General features: G+C 32.5%; 1 long non-coding RNA gene across 1 annotated transcript; it reads right to left on the bottom strand.

Annotated features, from left to right (window-relative positions):
* Positions 1 to 550: 550 nt before the first annotated feature.
* On the bottom strand, positions 551 to 15,168 carry LOC145157162 (uncharacterized). The gene is made up of 7 exons (XR_013737129.1): positions 15,065 to 15,168; positions 13,901 to 13,973; positions 1,809 to 1,967; positions 1,415 to 1,442; positions 1,186 to 1,314; positions 1,000 to 1,059; positions 551 to 674 (listed from the first exon to the last, which is right to left on the bottom strand). It is a non-coding gene; the product is annotated as an uncharacterized LOC145157162 (long non-coding RNA).
* Positions 15,169 to 15,710: the final 542 nt, after the last annotated feature.

Genomic DNA, 15,710 nt, shown 5'->3' with positions numbered 1-15,710 from the left:
CATAATTTTAAATGTTTAAAAAAATATTTTTTAATATATATATATATATATATATATATATATATATATATATATATATATATATATATTATAGATTTACTAATTTTCAAATTAAATGACAATTAATTTCTCATAACACAACATAAAATACATTATATAACAAAAAAAAAATTATTTCATACAATAATTGTACCAACATTCATTCAACTAATCTACTTTGTATTTCATACAAAAAATCTATTTCATACAATAAATGTACATCAAAAGAAACCATTTCTTTAATTCCTCTTTGCAACCTAGGAAGAGCATAAGATAGTAAACCGACATTGTGTATCTCAATTAATAAATTTTTTCAATCAATCTATAAACCTTTGATGAACACACTTTCTGTTCCATTTCCATACATTTCACCAGTGCATACAAACAACGATAAGTTTTTGATTTTTCACCACCAAAAATAATAATTTTACATAAAAAAAAAAGAAATAACACGAATCGGTAGTTTACCTCATTTTCTAACTTTTTCTCTCAAGATTTTTCTCACCCATTTTATTTCTAAGTTTTTGCAAACCTCTAAGAATACTACTGATTTGTGAATCACAGTCCTTGACCTTTTTATGGGTTATATTTAGCTCACTTTATGCTTGACTATGTTCATCTTTCAATGAAATAACCTGCACAAGTGAAAATGTCATCATTCGTTGTATAGGGGGGGGGGGGTTGCATTTAGCTCACTTTGCTTTTCATTAACATCAAATTTAGCTTTTCCAAGCTCTTGCTTGATTCTTTTTATTGTTTCACTAAGTTACATCACACATAAATACAAAGTATAGAAACAAATTATAAGATCAATAACGAATAAATGAGATAGACCCATTAATTAAAAACAAAATAGAGTGGAACCTGCTATGTATCCACCTTAAATAAGTAGCATCTTATTATATTTTAAAAACTACAATGATATAATAAGATCAAGAGAAAAAAGAAAATGGAAGCTACCATCTGGAGGCTCAGTTGAAAGGACACTGAAAACATGTGCATCTGAAGCATCAAGTCCATCTGCATGAAAAAATAATCGCAAAGAAGAATGCAATGGACCCTTATGTAGCCATCTTCAAATATAATAATAAACAAAAATATGTCAAAAAAGACAAAAAAAAGTTTAAAACTTTGGTTAGGAATTACCTCTGTGATAAGTATAATGTGATTTGGGCGCTGAGGAGCAGTCAAGAATGTCACAGAGTTGATAGGTAGGCCATCACGAGTTCTCAAATCTGCAATTGGTGACGAATTTTGATCATCCCAAATCTTTATCTATTCAACCAAATTTCACAAAAGCACAACTCAATTAGTTAATTTGTTGATATTTAATAGACATTGTTAAAAGTAATTTCACAACCAAATCTCAACATACATTTTCCAATTCCAACAACAGGAACTTCCTACAAAAAGTGAAATCATCCATCAAGTCAAGTTTTATGTAATCTGTGAAAGCACATACACAAGATGGGAAAAGGCCAATTTCAATTTCGGTTCCAGTCATGGGGTGTGGTGTGGGTCTTAGAGCAACACCAGCACGTCCCAATCCAGACCCGGAACCCATGGCCTTACCCATGGAGACATTAGAAATAATAGGGGTTTTTCTTGGTTTTTCCATCCTCTTTTTGTTACGCTTTATAGACACATGCATAAATACATAACTAGTAAGCATCATATTCATATAACAATTAATATGATATGTTTGATAGTAGAATCACTAGAGGAGAAGAAGAGATGAAAAGACATCAAAGGGGTAATTAATTACTTACTTAAAGAATATCATTTTCGTGACTTTTGCTTGCTTTTGTTTTAACAGGCCTTAGTCCTCTGATGATTTCCATGTCATTTATTGCTGCATCAAGACCATTTTTGTTCTGTGCAACATTTCTAATACCACAGTTCACTACGATCTTGGAAACCTTAGGGACCTACCAATACGATGTTTCACATATAAAATCAAAACAATTTGCTAAACAATTATTAAATTACACCAATTTCTTAATTTCAAAAATGTGTTAGTTGACTGATGAATGATCAATAGACACATAGATTAATCGCATCTTTACAAAATGTGATAACATGATAAGGTAAACTCAGGTCAACTGATCAATTTTTGAGATAAAATGTTTAGAGCTCGAAATGGATGTCACCACTTTGGGATAACACATTACTCACACTAAACTGATAAATAATTTGAATTTTAGACAAACACCTCGTAATCTCATTTAGTTGGACGAAATCAATACTAATCTTCAATAATCACACAAGTTTCAAAAGAAAATTAAATACTAAGAAGTTACACATCACTCTAATTGAGTGGCATGCTCCCTAATTTATGAAAGCGATTTCATAAGTAAAATTGAATATATTTTCCATAAGGAACAACAGAAAGATAAACACATATACGGAAACTTTGAATAGATGAAGCCTCGTAAGCTCATTTAGGTATGTAGAACTAGGTACTGGTTTTCATGATTAACACTCAATAATATTACAAAATAAAACCTTACATATAACTCTAATCAACATTATCCCTAGTTTCTACAAGCAATTTAATAAGTAAAACTAACAATATTAACCATTCTGTGAAATGAAGAACTGAGAATAGAAATTCAAATGATATACCTGAAGAAAATTAGTGTGATTAAATTCTTCCTTGAGCAAAGGAATAATCTTTCGTAGGTGGAGCACCACCAGACGATGATGAAGCGGGGGGAATCGTGAGATCCAGAGGTGGAATCACTAGTATCACAGGTGGGGTTCCGACGACAGGTGCAAGTGATGAAGCAATTGGTTTAGAGCTAGAACTCATGGATAGAACATATATGGTGGCGGCGAAGATTCTGGAGCTCGTGGTGGTGTAGCACCGGGAGCTGCTGGTTTAGCGAATAACTCCATTGCAAGAAGAATGAAGGAGTTGAGAGAGCTTGAGGATGAGGGTATCAGGATGATTCTGTTTGCATATGTGAATAGGGTTTCATCTTGCAAATTTTGCTCGATGGTGGTGGACATGATGGGAGATTAGGGTTTCGAATTGTGTGAGTTGACCGAGGATGGCCGCTACCTGAGCCAATTCAAGATCCATAAGACGATTGATCGGAAGACGCCATGGATGCAACGATGGTTTTGTGAGATGATATCTCCCATGGTGTTTTTTGAAGAGATTGAGGGAAGAGAGTTAAAAGGTCGGTAGGGTTTGCATTAGTACCGAGAGGAAAACGAGAGAGGGAAGCGGTCAAAAAAATGAGGGAGTGAACTAACCTAAATCATCCAAGGCGGGGTTTTTCAATTTTTGGGGATTTCTTTTCCCTCCAACTAGCTACTAAGGATGAGACACGCGTTCATCTAAAAAATTATAAAAGGACAGGTAACTTTAGGTCACACAAAAATGCGTGACCTAAATCCTTCAAATTTTATAAGAGATGCCATTTTTTTACGATACCCACTTTTGCGTATCATAAATCGGCGTGTGTCATTATTCACGTGTCATTGAAGGTCTGTTTTCTAGTAGTGCAACTTTATTCAAACCTTTTCAAAAGCCAACAAAAAACATTTTATTAGCATACAGATGATATGGATAGGTGGTTGTTGATACCAACAATGAAGTAGGAGGAGAGGATATACCACATCCACTAATAGGCAGTGCAGGAAGAATGCATGTCTCTAAACCCTCAATGCAATACGAAGTCATGATCGAGGCAGTTGAGAATCACATGCCTCAAGTCATCATTGTTGATGAAATTAACACACAGTCTGAAGTTATTGCTTTTCACATTGCTAAAACAAGAGTCATCCTTATTGTAGTGCCCATGGTGACCGATTGGATCAAGACCGGTGTTGCCTGGTGGAACAACCACATCCACCAGAGCCACCAGTCCAACACGAGCAGGAGCTCAAACCTGAGAAAAAACAAGTAGTTGTTGATGAAAAATGATGCATATTGGATAATCATAACGTTTTTTTACGCTGTTTATAAATAGATAAACGCTTCATCATAGTATTCTTCCTCATAAGAGGAGGTTTCATTAGAGAGATTGTTACACATGAGCACACTTTGTTTAACACGAGGTTTTTTATGAAAGAAAACTACAAAATTAAAAGTTCAAACTCATAAAACTAGGAATAGTAATGGAACTTACCTGATTTGCAACGAGAAATAATCGACTTTATGTGTACGATTTCTATCATCCATGCTAGAAATCGTTGGTGATTTTGTTGAAATTGACGGTGATTTTGTTGGACATCGAAAATAATTGTGGTCCATCATCGATCTTCACTGTATGTGTGTGAGTTCAATCTTCAACGAAGATCTCTTTCTATACGACGTGATTACATATACTTCGGCTATCAAAGATCCACCATCGAACATTATGGTCTTCAACAATCTACTATCGCAATCGAAGATTAAAACTAACGACATCGATCTCTTGGCTCGTGGATTCACCATAGATGATACGGAGGATAAGGACCATGGATTGGTAGTCATCTTTGATCGTCAGAAAAAGTAGAGGTGGTGAATGGAAGGAGGAGGGAAGCGGTAGATGTAGATACAAGAAATACTATGAAGAAGACGTTGGGGAAATAAAGAGTAATTTAGGGATTTTCAATAAATTGATAATTTAATTTTGTTGATTTTTTTGAAATATATTATTATACAAGATTTACCCCTAAGGTCAAATGATAAAAACCTAAAATGCCATTAAGTTCATTATAATTACAATTATGCCATCTTTAATCTAATTCATCAAAAAATTCAATCTAACATTCCACCTTTAGTTCTCGAGTTCTCGGGAAACTATGAGTTCTCAAATAATCCTCCCTATATATATATATATATATATATATATATATATATATATATATATATATATATATATATATATATATAGACACACACACACTCACACTAGGTTAAAACCCGTGTACTACACGTGTGATAAGTTAAAATAACATATACTAACAAATCTCTATCAATCTAAGAAACGTTGAGGAAAAGACCGACCTTAGCTCAGTTGGTAGAGCAGGAGGATTGTAGACCTTAGCAAAGGATACGACCAACGGAAATTGTCTCATTTGGAATTTGAAGGAATTATTTTTTTCAGAAGGATTTAAACACGTTTTTGGAATAAAAGTCTGGTTTACAATATTACTTTCAGATATGATAACTGTCTGAATAACACGTTTGCCGAATGTTATCGGGTTCTCCTGAAACTATGAGTTCTCAAATAATCCTCCCTATATATATATATATATATATATATATATATATATATATATATATATACACACACACACACACACTAGGTTAAAACCAGTGTACTACACGGGTGATAAGTTAAAATAACATATACTAACAAATCTCTATCTATCTAAGAAACGTTGAGGAAAAGACCGACCTTACTCAGTTGGTAGAGCAGGAGGATTGTAGACCTTAGCAAAGGATACAGCCAACGGAAATTGTCTCATTTGGAATTTGAAGGAATTATTTTTTTCAGAAGGATTTAAACACGTTTTTGGAATAAAAGTCTCGTTTACAATATTACTTTCAGATATGATAACTGTCTGAATAACACGTTTGCCCAATGTTATCGGGTTCTTGGGAAACTATGAGTTCTCAAATAATCCTCCCTATATATATATATATATATATATATATATATACACACACACACACACACACTAGGTTAAAACCAGTGTACTACACGGGTGATAAGTTAAAATAACATATACTAACAAATCTCTATCTATCTAAGAAACGTTGAGGAAAAGACCGACCTTAGCTCAGTTGGTAGAGCAGGAGGATTGTAGACCTTAGCAAAGGATACAGCCAACGGAAATTGTCTCATTTGGAATTTGAAGGAATTATTTTTTTCAGAAGGATTTAAACACGTTTTTGGAATAAAAGTCTCGTTTACAATATTACTTTCAGATATGATAACTGTCTGAATAACACGTTTGCCCAATGTTATCGGGTTCTTGGGAAACTATGAGTTCTCAAATAATCCTCCCTATATATATATATATATATATATATATATATATATATATATATATATATATATATATATATATAGACACACACACACACACAATTTACATACGATTCAATCTATTATCAATGCTCCAACAATTGGTAATATCGTAATCCGAAAGACAAAAGCTCATGTTTTTTTCCGGTTCTAATAGCTTACGTTACACTTAAAAATCTTGTTTTGGATTAATAATGGGCTAATGTAGATTTTCGGCAAGAGCTTACGTTTTGTTCCAATTTCAAATTTGCGGAAACTGCAAAGATCAAGCGACGTTTCTTGTTTATTGGTTTTCTGAGTCCACTAGATTATGCCTCTTATTTCTGATTGCAATCATGCTCTCGTTTTTATTGTCGACTGAAATTAAACAAGTATCCCACTCTTCTTGATTTCTAACCTGATGGTCTCTCGTTTTTATATTCTGATTGTTGTCACTGATTAACAAACGTAGCAAACTAACACACATACTTTGAATTATTGAATTTATGACTTCACATTAGTGCATTATGAAATCTGATTTCTATTTTGAGTGATTTCTCTAATTCCTAGTTTCCTCTAGTTTCTGTAAATTTGTTCATGCTTTGTGTCATATGCATAGTTGATTAGAATAATGTTTAAGATTTTCATTAGTGTTAATGTTATATCATATATAATTTTTAGAAATTATGCCTCCTAAACATCAATTAGGTAATGAAAAACATAAAAAATGAAGGTTTAAGAAAGTTTCAATGTGGGGATCTTGATAGGTTTATCCAAAAAAACTCAAGTTTCTTCTTAAAATCAAAACAGTGGTGATATTAATGTTGATAAGGCGGATGTTTGATAGAGATCAAAATTGAAGTTGTAAAGTCCTACTTATAGTCCATAATGTTACAACAAAAGACTTAATGGATTGGCTATGAGAATATGTTCTCACCTTCGCGTGGATATAAAGATCATATAAAAGGTGCTAGTAACAAATAAGTATGAGGGTTAGAAGTTGGGACAAAAGTTGTCCTAAAGCTGGAATGGAATCAGCCATGCGGATATTGATCTACAACCACCACAACATGGCCATATGCTCACTATGATGTGGCGAGTGTTAAAAGTGATTCAGGAGAAATTATTCATTTTAAGACAAGGACAATGTACTTTGCACCTCGATGTGGTATATGGGGACCACAACATGGTAAAGAAGAGTAGGATGTTATGAGAAAAGTTGCCACAACGTGGAAAGAGAGATGACTGCGGGTCATTTAAGTCACTACGATGTGGTGAAACCCTTACCACGTCGTGGTAATCGCATAGATGACAAGGCTGTTAATCCTTTATTCTCGCCAAAAACACCACCCAAGCCCTCTAGGGATGAGCTCTGGTGGATTGGAAAAGGGAAAAGAAGAGAGAGACAATCAAGGGTGTTTATGGCTTGGCTTGGAGATTAAGAGCTCATGAGGTAATCATTTTAACCATTTCCAAGCTAATTAGGGATTTAATGATGTTTTGATGATTTCAGCTAGATATGTTAGACTATGAAAAGAAATCTTATTATTAGTGTTAATGAAAGTGTTCATATTCCTTAAACAAGCTTTGTATGTGATTTCCATGGTGAAATATATGTATGTGAAGTTAGGGTTTGAAACCCTAACTAGTGATTATGTTGAATTGATGCATTAGAGTATATTGTAATGAATTGGGTATTATGGGATTCTTAATTCATTGATTGGAGTAGATTAAGAAATATAAATTGAGTAGATTGAGTTATGATCCATTAAGTGGTTATTTTGATTTAAAGAGACAAAACCACTTAATAGGCTAAGGCAAGTATTAAGATGCTTATGTATGTGTATGATTAGGCCTAAGAGCAAAGAAAATGGATCCATAATGCGTCAATGACAGAGTAAAGGAAAATAAGACAGTTAGTCTTCATTAACTGACAAGGAGTTATTACTCTCTCTTTCTCTAGATTATATATATATATATATATATATATATATATATAATTGTATGTTGAATCTCGGGGCACTAAGTGAATGTCCCCAAGTAATGAGATAAAGACGGATTAAGATTATATGTGTAAGATCATGTATCAGTGCGTGTACGTATATTAAGAGTATGAATGATGTATACATTAGATACATGTAAAAGAGCATGTATGTCTACCTAGAGTATGTAAGATTATATGAGAATGATATTTGCTAATCATAAGGGTAAGTATGAATGTCTAGAGATTAATGGTATTGTGTAGAATACCAATATCCCACTAGAAATATATAGATTAAGTACTTAATCAGTTAAGTACTATAAGAGTAGTATGATATCTCTTGATGGGATAAAGACATAGATTTTATATGGGACAAGAGTCATATGATGAGTCACACACCAATGAAAAAGATGTTGATAAAGATTGTTCCTTCGGGGATGAGAGATAGAGGTTCCTTCCGGGAAAGAAGTATGATTCTTTTGGGAATAAGAGTATGGTTCCTTCGGGGACAAGTAGTATTGATTCCTTAGGGAATGAGACTATTACCCCGCGGGTAAGGAGATGGTGATCCTTTGGAGATGTAAATAGATGATAATCCCTTTTTGGATAGACGATTCCTATGAGAATCCAGATTGAGTATGATTAGAGCAGATAGAGAAAAGGTTCCTTGAGAGACACAAGATAAGAGAGTTCTTTATTAAAACTTAGAGATAATTTGTGAGGGATTAAGAGTAAGGAATTTGTTAGGGATTCAAGGGGAGAAGAATGATTAAGGATCTATGAAGAATCATAAGAGAGAGGAGTAAGACTGGATAAGTGTAGTGAGTAAGGTAGTGTGATGTTATTTACTTAGAGTATGATATGAGATGGGACTGTTGGGTCTACATAAGAATAGAATGTTGAGGCATTAGAGACGAGAATAAAGAAGAGAAATAGTATATTAGATAAAGAGTAGATAAGAGATAGAGAAGAGAAGAGAAAGACCAAAGAATAGAGTAAGAAATAGTAAAGAGAGAAGTATAAAAGAGGTAGAGTAGAGAAGAGATAGAAGTAGAGACATAGATAGAGTATATGTAGAGCATGAGAAGAGATTGAGAAGAGGATAAGAAAAGAGTATGAGAAACAAAGTAGATGGGGTGAGAAAGAGTAGAAAGAAAGATTAGAGAAGAGTAGAAGAGAGAGATGAAGTAATAAAGAATAACGGTGTTTGTTATTAGAGAAAGAGTTAGACCGAAAAGTATGAGAAAGAAGAGCAAGAAGAAAGATAAGAAAAGTAAAAAGAATAACTCAGTAGAAACGTTGTGTCTGATGTTGCATAGATGTTTATGTTTTTCAGGTTTAGGTAGCAACAACCGTGGTACCAGAAGAGAAGACAAGAGCATAATGACCTAGACTATATAATCTTGTTGTTCTTTTATGTAATAGATTATATATATATTTTTTTGTAAACCTGTGATTTTTCCTTGGATGTAAAGTGTTTTAATTTGTATAAAATTCCACAATTGTTAGATAAAACTCTAATATATCCCTTATACTAGATGTTAGAGAATCCAGGTCATTACAACTGGTATCACATCCATAGTTAAAGTGAATTAGGTTGGTGTATCCATTCCTAGTCTTAAACTATCGAAGATAGATGAGAAGCAAAGAGTGTGAGCTGGTTTATTGATAAACCTTGCGAAGAGATCATGGTACACGGTTGGATATATGCGAAGATAAAGAAAATGAAGAGTATGAGTCCAAAATGTTAGAGAAGAAAAAAAGGTAATTTTGTGAAATGAAGAAAATGGACTCTCCAGTTAATGAGGTGCCAATAGTATGTGGAAAGAATGATATTGCACTATTATGAAAGAAAGATGTGTTAGAAGTGATGAGTCCTATTAGATGGACACTAGATAGAGTATGTGTCCCAAAGAGTATAGTTAGTAGAGATTTAGAGATAATGAGGAAAAACAGAGGGACATAAAAAGATAAAGATAGAAAAGAGGATAGAAAAAGTAGAAAGTGCAAGAGGGTTGTTATGTACAGAAAAAATATTTCGATAGTCTATCTTGGAAAGAGTTAAAGTGTAAAGAGGTGTGCTTATGAGTACTAGAGTAGATTTGGCATTGCTTACGATGCAAGTGGCCATACAGAGGAGAGAAAGTCCATTGTTGAATGGAAAGTGTGTGGGATGTGAAGAGTATAACTTGCACCATGTTGTTAGATGCTATGGTGATTGCATTGACCAAAGAAAGATTAGAAAAGGAATGAGAAAGATATGTAGGTAGAGAGAAAGTGGTGCGACAAGTGTCATGATGAACACTTAAGAGAAGGAGATAAATAGTAGAAATGTTCCAATGAAGGCGGTTGAGGTCTAAGGAACGTGAGAAAACGGGTTAAGACTTCTACGAAAGTAATATATGTAGAGTATTCAAAGTAAAGGGTCACTTTGTTAGTGTGCCTATAAGAGAGAAAGAAGAGGATGTGTAGCTCCTATAATGAGAAAAGATGGACCCAAAAATGTTTATTGGGTCTAATTCCAAGGTTTCCATAGAAATTGAAAATGGTGACAATGGTGGTCCAGAAAAGATTTCTCTTCCTAATGAAAAGGATCGTCCAAGATCAAATCGTTTGATTGTATGGTAAAGAAAAAGAAAAACTAGTTCTGGGATCATTCCAAGTGTTAACCCAAAAGAGTCCATCTATTTCTACTATCAATTGAAGGGACATTGGAAACGAAGCTGCCCAAATACCTAAAAGATCTAAGAGATAGTAAAGTCAAGTCGAGTGACTCTACTTTAGGTACATCCATTATCTGACTCCATTGTTTTATAAGTTCCTATTCATAGACTCTTAATACATGATGTGATGATCACATTTTGATGGTATTAAAAGAGTTAAGAGAAAGAAGGAAGCTTGAGCAAGGTGAGCCAAATCTGATCATGAGAAATAGACTTTGCTCACATGGTTCGAAGATCATAATTTAGAGCTACTACTAAGGAGTTGGGATAATTTAATGGATTGCTATTGCTCTTCAGAAATATTCAGAAACATAGTTTTCATTTTATGCATTGTAAGGATAATTTCCAAATTTTCGTTTATTTTCAATAAAAGTGAAATTTTTGGTTTATCTAGTTGCCTTATTTTATATTTCCTTGCAATGACATTTATGAAAGTGTTGGTTACATTTCTGATAATAGCAATATTAATTATGGATTTGATTCTTATGATATTGCTTATGGTATTGTAATAATTAACCAAATGAAAAAGAAATATCATCACCAAGACACCAACTGGACAGATACTTGGTGTTGTACAAGTCACATTGTATAGTATATGAGAATCTTGTTCATTGGAAAATTATAACTAATTCATTAATCACATGTTTATGTGAGGCAAGTGAAGGAATAATGGATCTAGTACATGTTGATATAGACTATTCAAATTCATCATAAAGGATGATAACTCTATTCATCATGATTTACTGATGCTTTAGTAAGTATGGTTGTGTTTATAAGATTAAGCATAATTCTAATACCTTAAAAAGATTCAAAGTGTAGCAAAACGAATGAGAAGAATCTATAAGGCAGAAAGATAAAAGTTTCTATAAATCTGAAATCTAGGAAAGGTGAGTACTTTAGTATCATGTTTTATGATCATCTTAATAATTGTGGATTTATATCACAATTGATCATCACATCTTAGTGCAATTGTATGACTAAGAAGAGGAATCAAATATTGTTGGAATTAGTTCGATCAAGAACCTAAATTTCTTAGATCATAAATCTTTGATGTATGTTGTGTAATTCATTTCATATCATTGCATTGTAGTTCAAATGACTATATATCAATATGTCATTAATTAAACTCATCTTCCATTATCAACTTGCGACTTTTCCCACTAAACATGAAACTTCACCATCTAATTCATTTAACTATAGATTCAAAGATTCATACTGTGATTTGGTATGTGTAGATACTTGAATATTGCTACAAGGAGTAGAATCCCTCATTAAATGGTGAAATTTCACAAATAATCGCCTCTCAAGTAGCTCGCACCTACTTTATCTTTATTTGGGTCAAATCTATGAAGAACTTACCAAAATAAACATTCCCGACATAAAATCCACTTACTGCCTAAAAATTCATCCAAGCGGAAGTAAACTGTCTAGGAGGATTTTACTAAAACTATAAAACATATGTAGTTCCTAAAATCGTCTAGCATGGTGCAAAAATTGTCCATGATGATTTTCTTCTCATACTAGTAGGTCGTATATTACGATCTTGTTTTATTCATAACCTTTTCACCCTTAATCCGATTTAGGTGATTCAAAATGCTATAGAAAGAGGAAAGAGTCATTTGCATGTGTTGCTGAAATTAACGGTTCAAAATAAGTTATGCCCACTTAAAATCATGGCCAATAAAAGTCAATGTAGGCCAACACAGTTAGTAGGCTGGGAGGCGTCTAAACAGTGTCTAATGTCAAACAATTTTTATCCTACAATAGGGTACACCACAACCTCGATGTTGTATACCATATGTCATGTTTCCACCAATCGAACACATGTTTAAAAGATAGAACAAATAAAGCGAGATGCATATCATATTCAACCTTACATCTTTTTTCCTTAGCCAAATACAAAACCAAACAAGTGTCATCCATCAGGTGATGTATATGTGCGTCTACTATATTATGTTGATCATTAAACAAGATGCACATGGTTTTTTATCTCGTTAAACATCATACAAAATGTCATTTTGATGTAACTTGAGTCGATGATTTCTTAGACAAAGACTAGACATAATTTAGTGGAACTTTTCCAAAGTGGTGCACAAGTACAATCACCTAAGCACATTCTACAACTCATCAATGCACAACTCAACCCAAATATATTTTGACTCTTAAAATGAAAATTAAAAAATCGTTGAGATGTTCTCAGCAACACATTATTGTTTCATGAGTGCATTAGTTACTTGTATATTTATGTCCTTACACATATGAATGTTAACCCTTCCAACAACTTCGCAAGACTTTGGTACAAGTCTTGAAAACTTGTATAACATCCATTCTTTCCACACTTAACCATCCACGAGGATGGCATAACCCCCATTGTAGGAGGATGTTACATTCTATTATCGATCACTGATTTTGTTACTGGTGATTCTCTCGTATCATGGCGAAGTAAGAAACAATCTCTTATAACATGTCCGACTTTCGAAGCTAAATATCAGACTCTAGCATATACAATTCAAGAAATTAATTTGGTTACATTGGCTCGTGGTTTATTGCCTTACTGGACGCTCATCGGTTTCTTCCTACAATCATACGGTGTGATAACATGAGTGTCATTCATATTACCCATGATACAATGAGCATATGAAACATATTAATTGTAACTATCTCTTCTTCATAGTATAAATAACATATAATATGAATAACATGCATAACCTTTGGACATCAATCTCGCCTTTTATTTTATCACCCGGTCATTGTATATGACTATCACAATGCAAGCGCATAACATTATTTTAGATACCTTAATATGGATTAATTTTAGGTTATACTTATTTTAAAAAAGGTTGAATAGAAATTGTTTAAAACATACGCTAAAATGGATATGATTAAATATAGTTGAAAATGTATTCAAATGTTACTCACATACCACATAATTAAATTTATAATGTTTATGTGTTTATTCCATTAACTAGTTGTTACATCCTAAAATATAAATAAGAAGAAGCAAACCTATATTTTCCATGAATTTAAAAAATTATCCGTTGGACCCAACTAGTACACGACCTTTATGATTTGGTTATATATATCTATATATAAAAAATCAAAGTAAATACGACAAAGAGGAGGGAAGCAAAAACACATGGTGATGTTACTTGTTACTTGTTAGTGTTGGAGACAAGAACGCTCCTCATGACCTCCGAATTTCGTTTAAATGATTTTCGTTTTCTGCGAATCATACAAAATAAACACCATATCAGATGACTAACCCTATTATTCCCTCTCTCTCCTCATTGTCTCTCAAATTTTCAAAAATTAACCAAAACAAAACAACTTTTTTCAAAATCTACCAAATTTACCTATAAACTCATCTTATGGTAATAGATGTGACAAAATTAAAACATGGAACATATTGGGTAACAAGTAAAATAGTTGCTATTAATATATGACTGAAAGACATAGACATAATTTGAGCCAAGATTGGTTGACTCATTAATAGATTTTTAGTTTTCTAACTATTTAACAGAAAATAGTAATTAAAAATTTATATTATTATAATTATAACGTGTTTTTTTTAGTAAAATGAGATGCAAAGTTGTAATCATTTGAATATATGTCAAAACCATACGTTCAGGTTTAGATGTAAAGTATTTTTTTCTTTTTTTGAATCAAAGATGTAAAGTATTCAATCGCATGACAAAACCCAAGTTGTAGCAAACATGATTTTAGGGTTGACATGTCGAAAAATTTACACTAAAACGAATTTTTTTCGAAAAAATCTACATTATGCTCTAAATTTGGGGGATTACATCGGCCACTTTGGGAACCCCTATGTTCGCCACTGTATATCTTAATATGATTAACATTTATTTTTAATCAAATTAAGATTATGGCTTTTATGTAACAAACAAGATATTAAAATTAATTATTATATTTATATATATTAACCGAATATGATAATAAATTGTAATGATCAATTATAATTTGTACTAAATCATCATTTCATTATTATGGTAATTTAATTTCCTTATAATTTAATTACATCATATCTAACAACCCATAAGGTAAATGAATTGGTTTCCTTTGGTATACCATTTATATTTATATTTATAAGCACATTTCTTATTGAAAAACAATATCTAGAGAGGTCGTTGAATTTTTTTTGAAGTGTTTCAAACACACAGTCTCATTTATTAGGAAAAAACACGCCCAAAAATCACATTTTTTTAATGGCGGATGCATTAGAAAACTAGCAATGAGCTAGAACCAAAACAAAATACAAACATTACAAGTTACAAGTCTTACAAGAGGAAACATACCAATCAAACCAACAACCAAAATTAAAAGAAGATCCGCACTTAATCCAGTTGTAAACATTTAGCTGAATTTCATCCGTCACTTTAAATGGGAGACTAAATTTGTATCATTTACATCAAAATGACCAAAATTGGCAAATATATATAGTAAACGAGGTTACCATGTATCACATATTAATAAATATATGGTGTATGTATATACCATAATTAAGCATCGTGACCTCCACAAACCTTTTCGAAATTTTGAATAGTCGACATGAGTCAGGAATAGTTGTGTAGGTAACGAATCTGAATCTGAGACTCGGACACGTGTTTATATGTTTAGAACAAATTGGCATAGAAATGATATTGAATTATTAATTTCTATTAGCAAGACAACAAAAGATTATTAAATGACTAGCAAAAAACATGCTAGAAAATTTAACATTTTACATTAATGGATTTCAAGTCAATTTAGCCAACTAATTTTGAACTTCTAACACATGCAAGCAAATCTAATAAAATGAAAGGTTAATAATTTATAAGAGTAATGAATTTAGTCATTGGAGTTTTTGATTTTATGTGGTTTACCAACGAACTTAAAAATGATGTTCAAATATACCATTATTATTGGTTATTGCAGGTAAACAATTTTTACGCACCTCTGGAG

Source organism: Lactuca virosa, chromosome 2 (assembly GCF_052849685.1).
Source record: "Lactuca virosa cultivar CGN04683 chromosome 2, Lactuca_virosa_CGN04683_v6, whole genome shotgun sequence".
Lineage (NCBI taxonomy): Eukaryota > Viridiplantae > Streptophyta > Magnoliopsida > Asterales > Asteraceae > Lactuca > Lactuca virosa.
Note: the sequence above shows the minus strand (reverse complement) of the source record. Positions and strands in the feature narration are given on the sequence as shown.